General features: G+C 41.5%; 1 protein-coding gene across 1 annotated transcript in view; it reads right to left on the minus strand.

Annotated features, from left to right (window-relative positions):
• Window positions 1-8,994, minus strand: part of LOC139462004 (uncharacterized) — a 69,165-nt gene extending 60,171 nt beyond the window's left edge. The window contains exon 1 of the mRNA XM_071243499.1: window positions 8,772-8,994. The gene's annotated coding sequence lies outside the window, so the exon portion shown is untranslated. The remainder of the gene's footprint in view (window positions 1-8,771) is intronic.
• Window positions 8,995-14,402: the final 5,408 nt, after the last annotated feature.

Genomic DNA, 14,402 nt, shown 5'->3' on the forward strand with positions numbered 1-14,402 from the left:
ATGCAGACCATATTGGACGATTACGACTATATCGTGAGCACGTGTTTATGATTCACAATTAAATAGTGATGTCACAGGGTGTTCACGAGTGAGTGAGTGAATTCATGCTTGGACAAATTAACCTTGGACAGTCTTAGTGAGGGAGTCGGGTTGTATCCTGCCATTTAGCAATATCCACCAATATCATGGCTTGTGGCACCAGATATGGTCCCCACACTCGCATATAGCATAGAACCCTATGCTAGGCGTGAAGAGCGAACCACGAAGCTACTCTACCGTATCCTTCTACAGAATGTCCCCTATATGATTGATGATGATGATGATGATGGTGGTGGTGGTGTTGAAGTGGTAGACGTTTATCACTTTGGTGAAATCCACAAACAAGGGCTTGGTGCCGACATATAAAGGATCGTATGCGGTTTGAATCTGGGATTCGAACTAGAAACAAGGGCACATTACTCTGCACAGCGAGACGCAAAGCCTCAAACCACAAAGACATTCGTGACCTCTTTAACAACTACAAAGCAGCATAATGACCTCGATGCGTTTGTTTGTTTGTTTGTTGTTTGACGTCGCACTCAGCTATATTCCAGTAAATAAACGAGTCTGGAACAGACAATCCAGTGATTGACATTTCGAGCATCAAGCTACACAATTGGGACACGATGACATGCATCAACCAAGTCAGCGAGACTGACCACACGATTCATCTTGTCGCGTATTTCGACACGACTGGGTTGCTGGAGACATATATTTATACCTGCAATCCCAACGGGTGGTCTCGATGCGGGCTGTATACAGTAAAATACGTTTATAACGAACACGCTTATAACGAACTGACGGATAATACGAACTTTATTTTTGGTCCCGGCCATTTGCTGTATAGATGTTGTATATATGCTTATAACGAACTACGGCTATAACGAACTAAAATTAGTGGTCCATTTGAGTTCGTTATAACCGTAGTTATATGTATGTCGTACCCAGGTCACATACTGAAATTCACAGTAGTGTACTAGCAACAGCCTCAGATGGACGAGTGATGCTTTACTAATGACAGAAGAATCACTATTTATATGAAAATCAGAACTGTAATATTATAGAATTACTATTATGAGAAGAGCTCAAACAGTAATAGAAGGTTCACTCTTGATCTGATTGGAACGGCTTAACTATCTTTCGAAGAGTACGTATCTGCATGATTAAACTGTCTTCGCTGGTAATTGAAGAACAACTGTTGGTATAAATTAACATGCTTTAACCGCCGCCACATATCTCGAGTATTGCTGAGTGCGGCGTTGACAAACAAGAAGACTAAACTTTACGCATAACTCATTTGGTGTTTTTTACAGTGCTTTACTGACAATATATGATTACTCCTTATGTTTGTTTTAAATATATATATTTTTATGAACAATGCTGTTTTAACGAGGGTAATCAAATCGACAAAACCAAAGGTACGATTCCAACAATAACATAGTGTTTACAACATAACATGTGTTTTTGAATCACTATAAAATAGTGATGATACTTGATACTAGATGTTAGCAAAAACGTGAGCTTATCTTGACCCACCGATTGCACCCGTCATAAACACATGCAAAGGCAAGTCAATTGTTAACCGGGAAACAAGGGGACATATGGTACTTTCCAAAATAGTTATCAAGATCAAGATATCAGTTTTGTAAACACATTGTTCTCATTATGAAACGATACTTTACTAACAACAACACGACCCGCGAAGATTCCGGGGTAGAATAGGTCTTCAGCAACCCATGCTTGTCCTAAAAAGCGACTATGCTTGTCGTAAGAGGCGACTAACGGGATCGGGTGGTCAGGCTCACTGACTTGGTTGATGCATTCATCGAATCCCATTTGCGTGGATCGATGCTCATGATATCAACAATAAAGAAAATGTTCTATATCACGAACAATACTTTGCCGACGATATGGGATGTTACTATTGTAAACAATATTTTAATAACTGCAATAAAGAATGTATTACTATCATGAACAATAGTGTGCTGACAATAAAAGCAGTGTTACTATGATGATACCTACTATACTAGCAACAATGAGGAATGTGTCACTTTTATGAACTTAAAAATTGTGTTACTTTAATGAACCATACTTTACTGACAACTTAAAGGATGTGTCACTTTTATGAACGATACTTTTCTAACAACTTAAAAGATGTGTCGCTTTTATGAACGATACTTTACTGACAACTTAAAGGGTGTGTCACTTTTATGGACGACACTTTAATAACAACTTAAATGATGTGTCACTTTTATGAACGATCGTTTTCTAACAACTTAAAGGATGTGTCACTTTTATGAACGATCCTTTTCTAACAACTCAAAGGATGTGTCACTTTTATGAACGATCCTTTTCTAACAACTCAAAGGATGTGTCACTTTTATGAACGATACTTTTCTAACAACTCAAAGGATGTGTCACTTTTATGAACATACTTTACTGGCAACTTAAAGGATGTGTCACTTTTATGAAAGATGCTTTCTTACAATTTAAAGGATGTGCTACAATTATGAACGATACTTTACTAACAAGAATTATAGGATATGAACAGTGGGGAGACGGACAACTTGGTACTTGGGATGCCAGCGTGACATTTCGAAAGCGAGGTCCGCATATTTGCCATGTTTTTCCTGAATCTTGTCAATCACATTAGTGTCAAAAGGGACAGAAAATTCAACATCATAAATGATTTCATTGGACAAGATCAGGTTAGTTGGCCTGGATGCGTCTGAGGCTGTATACGGCCCTATGCCAAAAACATTTGTATTTATCATTTTCCATGACGCCCTCTACATATTCCAGTTGGTACCATGGGTGGACCTACGTGTCAAAACCACAAGCATGGCGAAGACGGTAATAATCATGTCGTTTAAGATGTGTTTGTGCCAACGCTGGGCATCCACTGACAATGTGTTGGACAGTCTCATTAAATTCATTACATAATCTACATTTCATATTTACATTTTGATGCAAAATCACAAATTGGCGGTTTCGAGTGGGAAGTGACTGGTCCTGAGCAGAAAGCCTTCTGTTTCACTTTTCAGGCCAGATGGCTTCATCCAAGCGAAGGACTCTGCAGGATTGCTTATCTTCTCAACACACTGCGCACAAACTCGATGCAGTGGTCGTTCAGATAGCCTCTCCTTTAAAAACTGAGTCTGGGCCGACTTGATATGGCACTTTGCTTGGTTGACACTCATTTCTGTACCGTCCAGCAGTACAGAACCATCAACAAAATCAACACCGCCATTGAGATTTTGTCCCACATCCTTGGCTCGTTTTATTATTATTATTAGTAGTAGTAGTAGTAGTAGTAGTAGTAGTAGTAGTAGTAGTAGTAGTAGTAGTAGTAGTAGTAGTACAAAATCTGCACCATCAGTGCATGTATTATTATCATCACGAATAAAGGCTGTATTTACAAGAAAACTGAATGTTGTCAGCATGAACGATACAGTACCAACAAAAGTAATGTGGTAATATCATGAACAATTCTTTACTGGCCATGGTCTCATGCTATTGTTACCATCACGAACAATCCTGTACTCACAGAAGTCAAGATACTGCCGCTACCGCACCACTCCGGCATGCCGCCAATATTGATCGCGAATAACAATACGTCGCGGCAACTGTTTGATAAACAGTTGTTGTATTATAACATTTACTTATAAACGTCTAATGTACTGTGTGTTCGCGTTCAGAGATAATATGATGGAAGCAAAGAAGATGGTTTAATATACAATCTACTTTCCCGGTATGTGAAACCGCCAACAATATCACCCTGTTGCGTGACTGACTAATCACATACGACCGCCATCATTATGACCAAAAAAAACGACTAAAGTAACTAACCAACTTCGTCACTACAACGGTGTTACTTACATTATTTTAGGGTAACGAAGCTCTTTTGGCGTATAATGTTTAACGTGCCCGGGAGGACATTAGGTTCAAGACATAGGCAATACTTCAGTGCTAATTCTCACACCCAGATGACTATAGAACGTCCACGTCAGACAAAAGCGGTCTCAACCATCTGTCGGATTTTGGACGCATAGGGGAAAACAGGGGTGAAACTTATACGAATTGGTCACTGAACATCATTTAGGATACCACGCGCTTGGGAAACGGAACCTTGTGATACGCCGCAGTCATAAATCGAACCTGGGCCAGGCAACCCAGTACCTGAATGTGCATGCGCAACGGTCAACGCCGTCCGGCAACGTTGACCTTCACCAAGGTCACACGTTGTTCTATCTGATCCACATCACAAGCCGGCCGTTATGCGGTGATACACTGTAGGTGTGGTACCTTTTAGTACCAGGTGACATCGAATACATCAGAATTGTGTTGTCAGTATTATTTGGTAACTTCCGTTTTCAAATGGGGTTCCTGTGGAAACATGGTGTATTTGCGAAAAAAGGTTCTATTTGGATCTTCACTATACTCCTTATTTCAGAATGCCGATGCTAATCTTATTTAGACACATTATGTACAACTGCTTTAAGTTAAACAGAACAGGTACATGGCTGTGCAGTCTCTTTAAAACTTTCACGGGTCCTGTTTATGTGGCATCCGTACCGAGCTTAACCACACAGGATATTATACAGATAGTGTCGTAACGCTCATCGCATTATTGAAACACCATGCACTGTCACGGGCAATGCTAGGTTCCCGACATATCTAACAATTAATGAAGAAAGACCAAATTACATTTTCCGTAATAAACTCTACTGTTAAAAATCGTCCCTGATTTAAACAGCGTATTTTCACGAAAACGGTCCAATCAAGGACGGGTTGAGATAGTGAAGGGGATCCAACGTTTACAACGCGTAAAGTTAGAAGCAAAATTCATTGACAGCCCTATAAAAAAATCTTTGGGGCTCGCCTTTACCACCCACCGGCACTAAGATAGTGAGACTATGGTTTTACGCCGCCTTTAGCAATATTCCAGCAATATCACGGCGGGGGACACCAGAAATGGGCTTCACACATTGTACCCATGTCGGGAATCGAACCAAGGTCTTCAACGTAACGAGCGAACGCTTTAACCAATAGGCTACCCGACCGCCCCTCGGTACCAAGGAAAAGGGTCAGGGATAGAATACCGACCGATGATTCTCTTCACGTGGAATATTCCCTCTTGGGTATTCCAGGTTAGAATTGGTCCCCGGGGATATACGTTGGATCGGGTGGTCGTGACTTGGTTGATGGCGTGTGCCCAGAAAACGTGGGTCCTTGGTCACAATATCAATCTAAAGACTATTTACAGGTCGTGCAGCTCGAAGATTGCTACGTGCGGCGTTAAACAACAAAACAATAACAAACATGTGATATTCAAACTGTACCTCTTTACAGCGCCCGCTCTACCACATCTACCAGTGCATAGCTTTGAATTACCGTACCTGTACAAGACAATCATAACTGGATTGTATTTTAATTCAAATATGTACGGTGAGGTAACGCAAAGTATCTCGTGTCGGCATAACTTCACTAAACGCTTACAGTCTACTTATCTTTCTTTTACATTTCCCCTTCTCACTGCAACGCGATCATGTAAGGTTATTTTTACATTTTTTTATCATATTTTTTTTTCTTTTTAATAAAGATATCTTATATCTATGAACAATCTTCATTGAATTAACGATTCTGTTTTCGTTTCGGTAAATGTTTGGTCTTAAGTGCTTAGGAACGTTTAGACATAAAAAAGAAAATGCTCGTCTCTTAACCGCTTCCGGTTGTTTCGCTAGAGTACGTAAATTCCTAGCTCGTGACGTCACGCCCACCTCATGCCAAAGATGGAGAATGGAAGCAAAGGTATGTTCATTCAGCGCGTGTTTCGTGGCACCGAACCAACGGAAAACACGTTTGTTACTAATTATTCAGCCAAATACAAAAACATAATTTCATAATAATTATACCTTTTTTTAACAGGAGCAACTTTAATTAGTTGAACAGTTTTGACTACATTTACAAAACTAAACAGCTGGGTAAAAGAAAGTCTACATCCATGTTTGATGGTGGCTACAAATGACATAAACAGGACAAGGTTATTTGATGCTGGTGTATTTGATACTGGCGTCACAATTGAGTTTTGGACCTTAAGTTAACAGTTTCTTGGCGACTGCTTTCGAGCAAGTAACGTTTGTTATTTTTGTGTACGTTTTGAATTTCAAATGTATAATTTCTTTCTCCAGGCAGTTTATGACACTTTAAACCAATAGTTGCGACTGTTAAAGCTATCTGTCAGAACATGGGGACCTGCGCTTCACAATGTACAGCTTATTATAACCCGATGCAAACAAACTAGAAAATAGCATCGGATGAAAGAAAGCATCATATATTCATTGGCTTCGTAAATAGGATAACTCTCTCGGTGAAAACAGTTCAGTACGTATAGGGTACATTTCATAACCATTCATCATACAATGCATCGATGCCTCATTGGAGGCCGTGATTTGAGGTCAGTGTCGAGGGTGGGGGATTATTGGCAATCACTGGTCCAGCAGATGAGCTCAGGTAAGGCGCCTAATGACAGATCACTGTAATGACTTGCACTGATGAAATAGGTTAACGATTATATTGTGCAACGGTGTGGGAAACAACATCTCTCTCTCTCTCTGTCATTTGCAGATCTAAGATTCGATGTCTACGAAGTCAAAATTGTAAATAATAGAAATGGGAATACATGAATAATTTTCATTTTGGAATATGTAAAACTCTCAGCGAGAAAACCCGCCATGCTAATCATAATTGCTGCAATTACTACTCCAAATACTACAACATGCGGTAGTGTAAAGACACTGTTCTAAACTTCGAACACCTGCATCACTTCAGTTAATCCCCCTACATCACGCTGAGACGCCGTGATGGACCTGTTCAACTCACTCACTCACCACACAGAACCAGGTCTCTTCAGCAAATTACAGATTATTCATTGATAAGCGTTTTACCCGAATTTCCATGACGAATAGTGTCATATTTCGTCTCGCGTCTTTCCTATCAATGTTTATATCGACTAGTCAAAAATTTCTTAAAATCGTGACTCGATTTCATGATTTAACAGCACAGGTGATTCTCTAGGTTATATAGTAATCAATGTTACCGTAATCACAATTAAATGTGTGCAAGGGGCACTAATAAAAGCATTGTTTAGTCTCAACATAGCATATCGATTCCAGATGTGGCTAGATAGCACAGAGCTTCTGGGAATAATAGAGGCTCTGCGCTCGCTCAATGAGTCGCGTAACAGTGAGTGAGTGAGTATGCTTTTACGGCTCTCGTATCAATATTCCAGTGTTATCACGTCAACATTCAAAAGAAACGAGCTCCATACGTATACCACATGTGGATTCGAACCCCACGTAACCAGCGAACGCTATAACCAATACGTCTCATAACATGAAAGAGCTGACAAAACATGGGATGGTCATAATGTGTGACGCAATGTTTGTCATCGTATCCTGTTAGCGTGTGCCTTTACTTATTCTATTAACCACCGGTTTGCCTTGACCTGCCTCGGTAACTTACAGGCCTTAAACAGCTTTCGCTCACCCAAACAGTGGGGGCTGGGTATAAGTGCATGATTCTACCCTGACACCGAGAGGATGCGCTAAATACTCACACAAACTGAGGCTCTACTCCAGATGCTATATCCAACATCGTAGAACATGAAACACAAGCGCCAGATTTCACCATCACCTAACTGTACTTATCTAAATATACATTGTATATTTATATACAATTCAACATTCATATTCTATAACCACACATATATATTTCCAAAACATAAAACTTAAAATTGCGATATATCATTCAGCTCTTTTCACATTCATAATTATCTATCTCGATGCGTAGTTATTAAGTATGATTCATGGTTTTTATTCCTCCTCATTTGACTTTGTATCATATTTCTTAAACGTATGTTAAATGATTGCATCAAAACAATACTACAAATCATAATTGTTTGTATTCTTTAAACGATACATATGCTAGTTTGGCATTCTAATATCAATTTTCCACGTATATATTACACACAGGTTGATTAAAGGAGCACAGTTTAAACGAACCCAGATCTTCTTTCAGTCAGCGCGCTATCAACTAGATCTTTTATCAACACGAGCTGTTATAACGGTAATTTGAAGGCATATCTCAGTTGAACCCAAGGAACGCACCGTGTGGGCCCTGGTCGCTCCGTTCGCCAAACCTCTGACAAGTTAATAATGTTATAAAGATCATACATAAAAATCAACATGGTAATGCGCTACGACGCTCGATGCACACAAAACGATAGCTGATGTCACGATATGATCACGTTTCGAAAGGCAGTACTTTTATCAGACGTTTATTAATTGTCCTAATACAATAAACTATCGACTCGGGGTTTGCTTAACGATGTCTGTATGAATCCTGTGGCTTCAAGCTATGTATGAATATAGTGCGGACAGATAGATGCTGGAACAAATGAAGGCGTATACTAGTTATGGAGACAGCTTGTACCCACCTTAACTGCATATATAGTATATACTGCGTATGTACTATTAAAGTTTTACCAATATCTCCGTTTTATTACAATTTTGTTAAACCATAACTTCGAAAAATAGATCAGGTTAACGTAAAAGTATATTTTATCAAGTTTTAATTGGCTAGGAGTTTGGATGTGAAGAAATCGATTTCTGTCAGAACTGTTTAATTGAAGTGTTATATTTATTGGCTCGGCTAAACACAGCCCCACTTACCTCGGTTGCGGGAGATCTAGAACACGGGCGATCGGTAACCAATGTGCAGGAAATAAAAACCTCGATTTTCACTGTCTCGTAAATACATTTCTCTCAAAGCGTCGTTGTATTGTCCGTAGTTAGTAAGTTTACAACATGTCCCGACTTTAGCACTCTTTGAGTCCTCACGTTGAATGCCAGTCTAGTTCCAGAGACAAGCCTGAAATACAACGATCCCGCCCCATCACGCGCGTGGCTGATAGCAGCACGCTTTGCACGGAGGTGGGAGAACCGTCGTACATTGGTTGTGAAGAGAACGGTGTGGGGGTGGAGGGGGACGTCGGCTGCTGCCGAGGGGGAGGGAGGCATCAGCTGGTCAGAGGTGACGGACAGTAGCTATAAGTATAGGGGAAGGAAGTGAAGCGATAGTCAGGGACTCGCCAGGTAGGGAGAGAGTTATACCGTGGTCAGGGGCGAGGACCTGTCGCCAGGTAGGGGGTAGTTGTACTGTCGCCAGGTAGTGGGTAGTTATACTGTCGCCAGGTAGTGGGTAGTTATACTGTCGCCAGATAGGGGGTAGTTATACTGTCGCCAGGTAGGGGGTAGTTATACTGTCGCCAGGTAGGGGGTAGTTGTACTGTCGCCAGGTAGTGGGTAGTTATACTGTCGCCAGGTAGTGGGTAGTTATACTGTCGCCAGATAGGGGGTAGTTATACTGTCGCCAGGTAGGGGGTAGTTATACTGTCGCCAGGTAGGGGGTAGTTGTACTGTCGCCATGTAGGGGGTAGTTATACTGTCGCCAGGTAGGGGGTAGTTGTACTGTCGTCAGATAGGGGGTAGTTATACTGTCGCCAGGTAGGGGGTAGTCATACTGTCGCCAGGTAGGGGGTAGTTATACTGTCGCCAGATAGGAGGTAGTTATAATGTCGCCAGATAGGGGGTAGTTGTGCTGTAGCCAGGTAGGGGGTAGTAATACTGTCACCAGATAGGGGGTAGTTGTACTGTAGCCATGTAGGGGGTAGTAATACTGTCGCCAGGTAGGGGGTAGTAATACTGTCGCCAGGTAGGGGGTAGTAATACTGTTGCCAGATAGGGGGTAGTTATACTGTCACCAGATAGGGGGTAGTTGTACTGTAGCCATGTAGGGGGTAGTAATACTGTCGCCAGGTAGGGGGTAGTTATACTGTCGCCAGGTAGGGGGTAGTTATACTGTCGCCGGGTATTTGGGTTTTAATGTCGCCATGTAGTGTTTTAATAAATTGATTAATGGTGTGAGTGACACCAAACCATCAGGGGATGGCATGGTTTAGAATCGCAATTCTGAACAACGAATTGCACTCCCTTGGCCAATCACACAAACCAATCGAGATAAACTTTCCTTGGGACAATCGATATACAGTATAATATAAACACTCGGTTCATGTGGATTTAGCCAAATCCCTGAAGTGGTAAATAAACCCACAAACTGTAAAGCACCTCTGAAAATTAACATACATATAATTTGGGAATATTGAACTCTTCCTTTGTGTTCTGTTGCTTGTACATTTGTTGATTTTTTAAGCAAAGTGCATAGTACTGTTGTTTGTTTGTTTGTTTGTTTGTTTGTTTGTTGTATCGCCCAGCTATATGTCCGACAGCTTGTACAAAAGTAAGGGCTGGGCAAACCAGTGATTGATATAATGAGCAACGTCCCCCGCCGTCGGGATATGACAACACGTAATCAATCAAGTCACCGAGTTTGACTATCCGATCCATGTACTTACGGTCAGCATAGGTTACTTGGAACCAATCCCCAGGGGTACTTATTGTCCGTGGGGGCACGGGTGGCCCATTCGTCTAAGGCGCCGCGATTCGCTGTGCAGAGTTGCGTCCCTAGGGCACGCCAGTAACCTATGAAATGTGGGTTCGAATCCCGGTTCGCCCCGATTATGTTTTAGGTTTGTCAGGACCATACCCGTGCACGTGGGTTTCACCGAAGTGGTAAACGTCTGAGACCTGCATCACTTCGGGCTTTCCTCCCACATTAAGCTGACACGCCGTGATATAACTGGAATACTGTTAAAAACGGCGTAAAACCCAACTCACTCACTCACTCACTCACTCAGAATAGAGTCAGTATCAATTAGCAGTTAATGTTTATTTGTTGTTTAACGCCGCACTCAGCGATATTCCAGCTATGTGACGGCGGTCAGTAAATAATCGAGTCTGGACCCTACAATCCAGTTATTGACGTCATGAGCATCGATCTACGCAATTGGGATACGATGAAATGCATCAACCAAGTCAGCGAGCCTGACCACCCGATCCCGTTAGTCGCCTGTGACGATAAACATGGGTTGCTGAAGATCAGTTGTAGCCCCGATAGCAGTTAATGACATTCAAAGGACTGATATCACCATTCTATGTATAGGGGTCACAAATGTGGGTATCTGAAAATATAGAAATAACAGAAAAAGCGATGAAAACTTGACACAATACTTCGACCATCAAGCAAAGTTATATGGAATATTGTGACAGGTTCTGTCTTCGTAGTGATTTTGGCATAAGCTTGAATCACAGTGTGCCATATTAAATCTATTCAATTATTGATATATGCAAATAGTTTTTAAAAGTATCATTGTGATTTTAAGTCCAAAGTAACAAATTTCTCATTTTGCTGGGGTTTTATTTTAAATACTGGAACAAAATATTTGTCCACACGTTTTCCCCGCCAATATTCACTGGACATAATGGGTGTCTGAACAAGTTGTTGTGAACATTTTAAAAAATTATTTTCTCCTTTCACTGAAAAAAAGTGAATGTGCCCGAAAAACATATCCACCCTCTAAAAAAGGTCCCTCAAGACCTACAGGATCTGCATAATTAATTAGTGAGTGCGTGAGTTATTTTAACGCCGCTTGAAACAGTATTCCAGTTAAACTGAGATGTAAAAGAAACCATATCGTAGTTGATTCTATCAAGTGTTTGGCATTCAATTGAAAATGTTAGTAAAAAATGAACTGCACTTAGTCAGTACTTAAAGAATATTTTTACATGGTTTCAATTTTTAAAAGAAAATTTGATTTAAAAGGTTTTATAACTAAAATCATAGTTTCTCTCAAGACACAACTGCCGATAAAAATCAAAGAATTTGCTTTTTCCGGGACATTTATTTTACGTTTCAAACACGGTTGGGGTCATATGGTTGCAAATGCATTTCTTACCCCATTCTTCATTGAACCAATTTATTTTTTCTCGAAATTAAGCCACAGATTACTTAAAAAACATACTCAAAATTAACAACAGTTCTTTCAATTCTCAACTACATAAAAATAAGTTCGGTACACTTAGAAGATAAACATACTGTGTTTTCAATGTAGAGCAAGGTTACCTGTGGATTTAACCCCGCTAAATTGAATTTGGAACCGAACGCGCAGCATGAGGTTTCAGATGTTAAATTTAGCGCGGTTAAATCTACAGGTAACCAATCAGAATCGAGTAATTTCAAAATTCATGGAACACTTTCTTTTGCCCCTCAGTTTACAACAAGTCGCGCCCCCTGCTGTGGGAGGAAAGCCCGGATTGATGCGGGTCTGTGTTGTTAACCACGTTGTTAAAACCCACAAGCACGGGCATGTTGCTGAAATCTGAAAACATAATAAGGGCTTATGTGGATTCGAACCCACGACCACAGGTTTCGGCAAGGTCTGAGGTACTGATCAATGGGAAAACCTTTAAAAATCGTAAACTTCATTGGAAGAGAAATGAGAATCATATTGTCTTCAGTTCAACACTAGCATACATGTTTTTATACTTCTAACATCACTTAATGTACAAGAAACGGTAAAATGAGTTAAATATGGGCGAGTTTAGAGGTGTACAGGGAATTCGTTCAACGCTTGCAAGTGTCAGAAAGAAATTACTTGTTGCCAGTTGTAGGAACGTGTTCGATAATGTTCGTAACAATAAATCAAAGTTTTCATGAACTTTAAAATGATATTTCCAGTGGTTCCCAAGAGGCCCTTATCCTACGTTGACGTCTGCTCTGTAAATATATGACGCATGAACGTGCCGATGTCACGTTGCACACTGGACCCTTATGGAGAAAATAAGTGTTGTACTGTCATGTCGATCATGTCACATATTGTATAATTCCTGTAAAATCTTGTACCATCCCAACGCGTATTTCGTGAGAATTTTGAATCTTGAACGCTCGTCAATTTCTCGGGGCGGTCGGGTAGCCTAGTGGTTAAAGCGTTCGCTCGTCACGCCGAAGACCTGGGTTCGATTCCCGACATGGGTACAATGTGTGAAGCCCATTTCTGGTGTCCCCCGCCGTGATGTTGCTGGAATATTGCTAAAAGCGGCGTAAAGCCATACTCACACACTCACTCGTCAATTTCACCGGCCTGGCGATAAGGATTGGTGACGGGTCTTCATAAAGTGTTTTGATTGAAACATCAGTTTATCGTATCTTTTTTAATATTGAAGCATAATTATTTACAAAAATTAACAAATACCCCTTTTCACCTTGAAGATCTGCGTCGATGCGATTTAATATATGAGTGATTATTATTATTATTAACGATGTATAATTAGATGATTTTAATGATTCAGGGTCAGTGAGTTGAGTTTAACGCCGCCCTGAACAGTATTTCAGTATTTCGCGGTGTGTCACCTTTATGTTTGTGGAAAACCCGAAGTGATCAGGTCTTACACAAACGAGAAATATAATCGGAACGAACCGGCATTCGAACCAACCATCATAGGTTCTACCGTGACCAAGGGACTTAACTCTGCACAGCGAATTGCGGCGCCTTAGACGTTCGGGCTATCCGTGGCCCCTAATGCTCAGGCCCAGACTCAGGTCCGTGTCTCAGACTCAGGCTCAGGCCCAGGCTAAGGCCCGTGTCTCAGGCTCAGGCTCAGGCCCAGGCTAAGTCCCGTGTCTCAGGCTCAGGCTCAGGCTAAGGCCCGTGTCTCAGGCTCAGGCCCAGGCTAAGGCCCGAGTCTCAGGCTCAGGCTCAGGCCCAGGCTAAGGCCTGTGTCTCAGGCTCAGGCTCAGGCCCAAGCTAAGGCCCGTGTCTCAGGTTCAGGCCCAGGCCCAGGCCCAGGCTCGTTGCTCAGGCCCAGGCCCCGGCTCAGGCCCGTGGCTCAGGCCCAGGCTCAGGCTCAGGCTCAGGCCCATGGCTCAGGCCCAGGCTCAGGCTCAGGCCCGTGGCTCGGGTTCAGGCTCAGGCCCAGGCTCAGGCCCATGGCTTAGCATCTGTATAGCCGTCTTACTGAGGAAATAATCACACTATTCACTAAATGTGTCGAAACATTCCGAGGTTTTGCATAACTGTTGTGTCAATAATTACCTCAGAGCGATGACAAAAGCAATAAGATTATTGGGTGGTACAGACATAATCTGGGTTAAACCAAAGTAGCCCCTAAAGGTTCAAACCTGTGGGTATCTAGCATGGTGGTTGGATTGATCGTTGATGACCAAACATAGGTGAGATGACTTATGAACGAATAAGTTGTCCAATCACCTCCGCAAGGAACTGAGCCTTTGTATAAACAGTAGTCTATCATATATATCCCGCCAGAAAAATATCCGAACACTCACAAGAAAGTCTAAAAACTTTGGCAAGCTTAGAATTCTTCAGTTTCGGGAAATGGAAAGATTCT

This window comes from Haliotis cracherodii, unplaced genomic scaffold, assembly GCF_022045235.1.
Source record: "Haliotis cracherodii isolate W230 unplaced genomic scaffold, xgHalCrac1.p SCAF_15, whole genome shotgun sequence".
In the NCBI taxonomy this organism is placed as follows: domain Eukaryota; kingdom Metazoa; phylum Mollusca; class Gastropoda; order Lepetellida; family Haliotidae; genus Haliotis; species Haliotis cracherodii.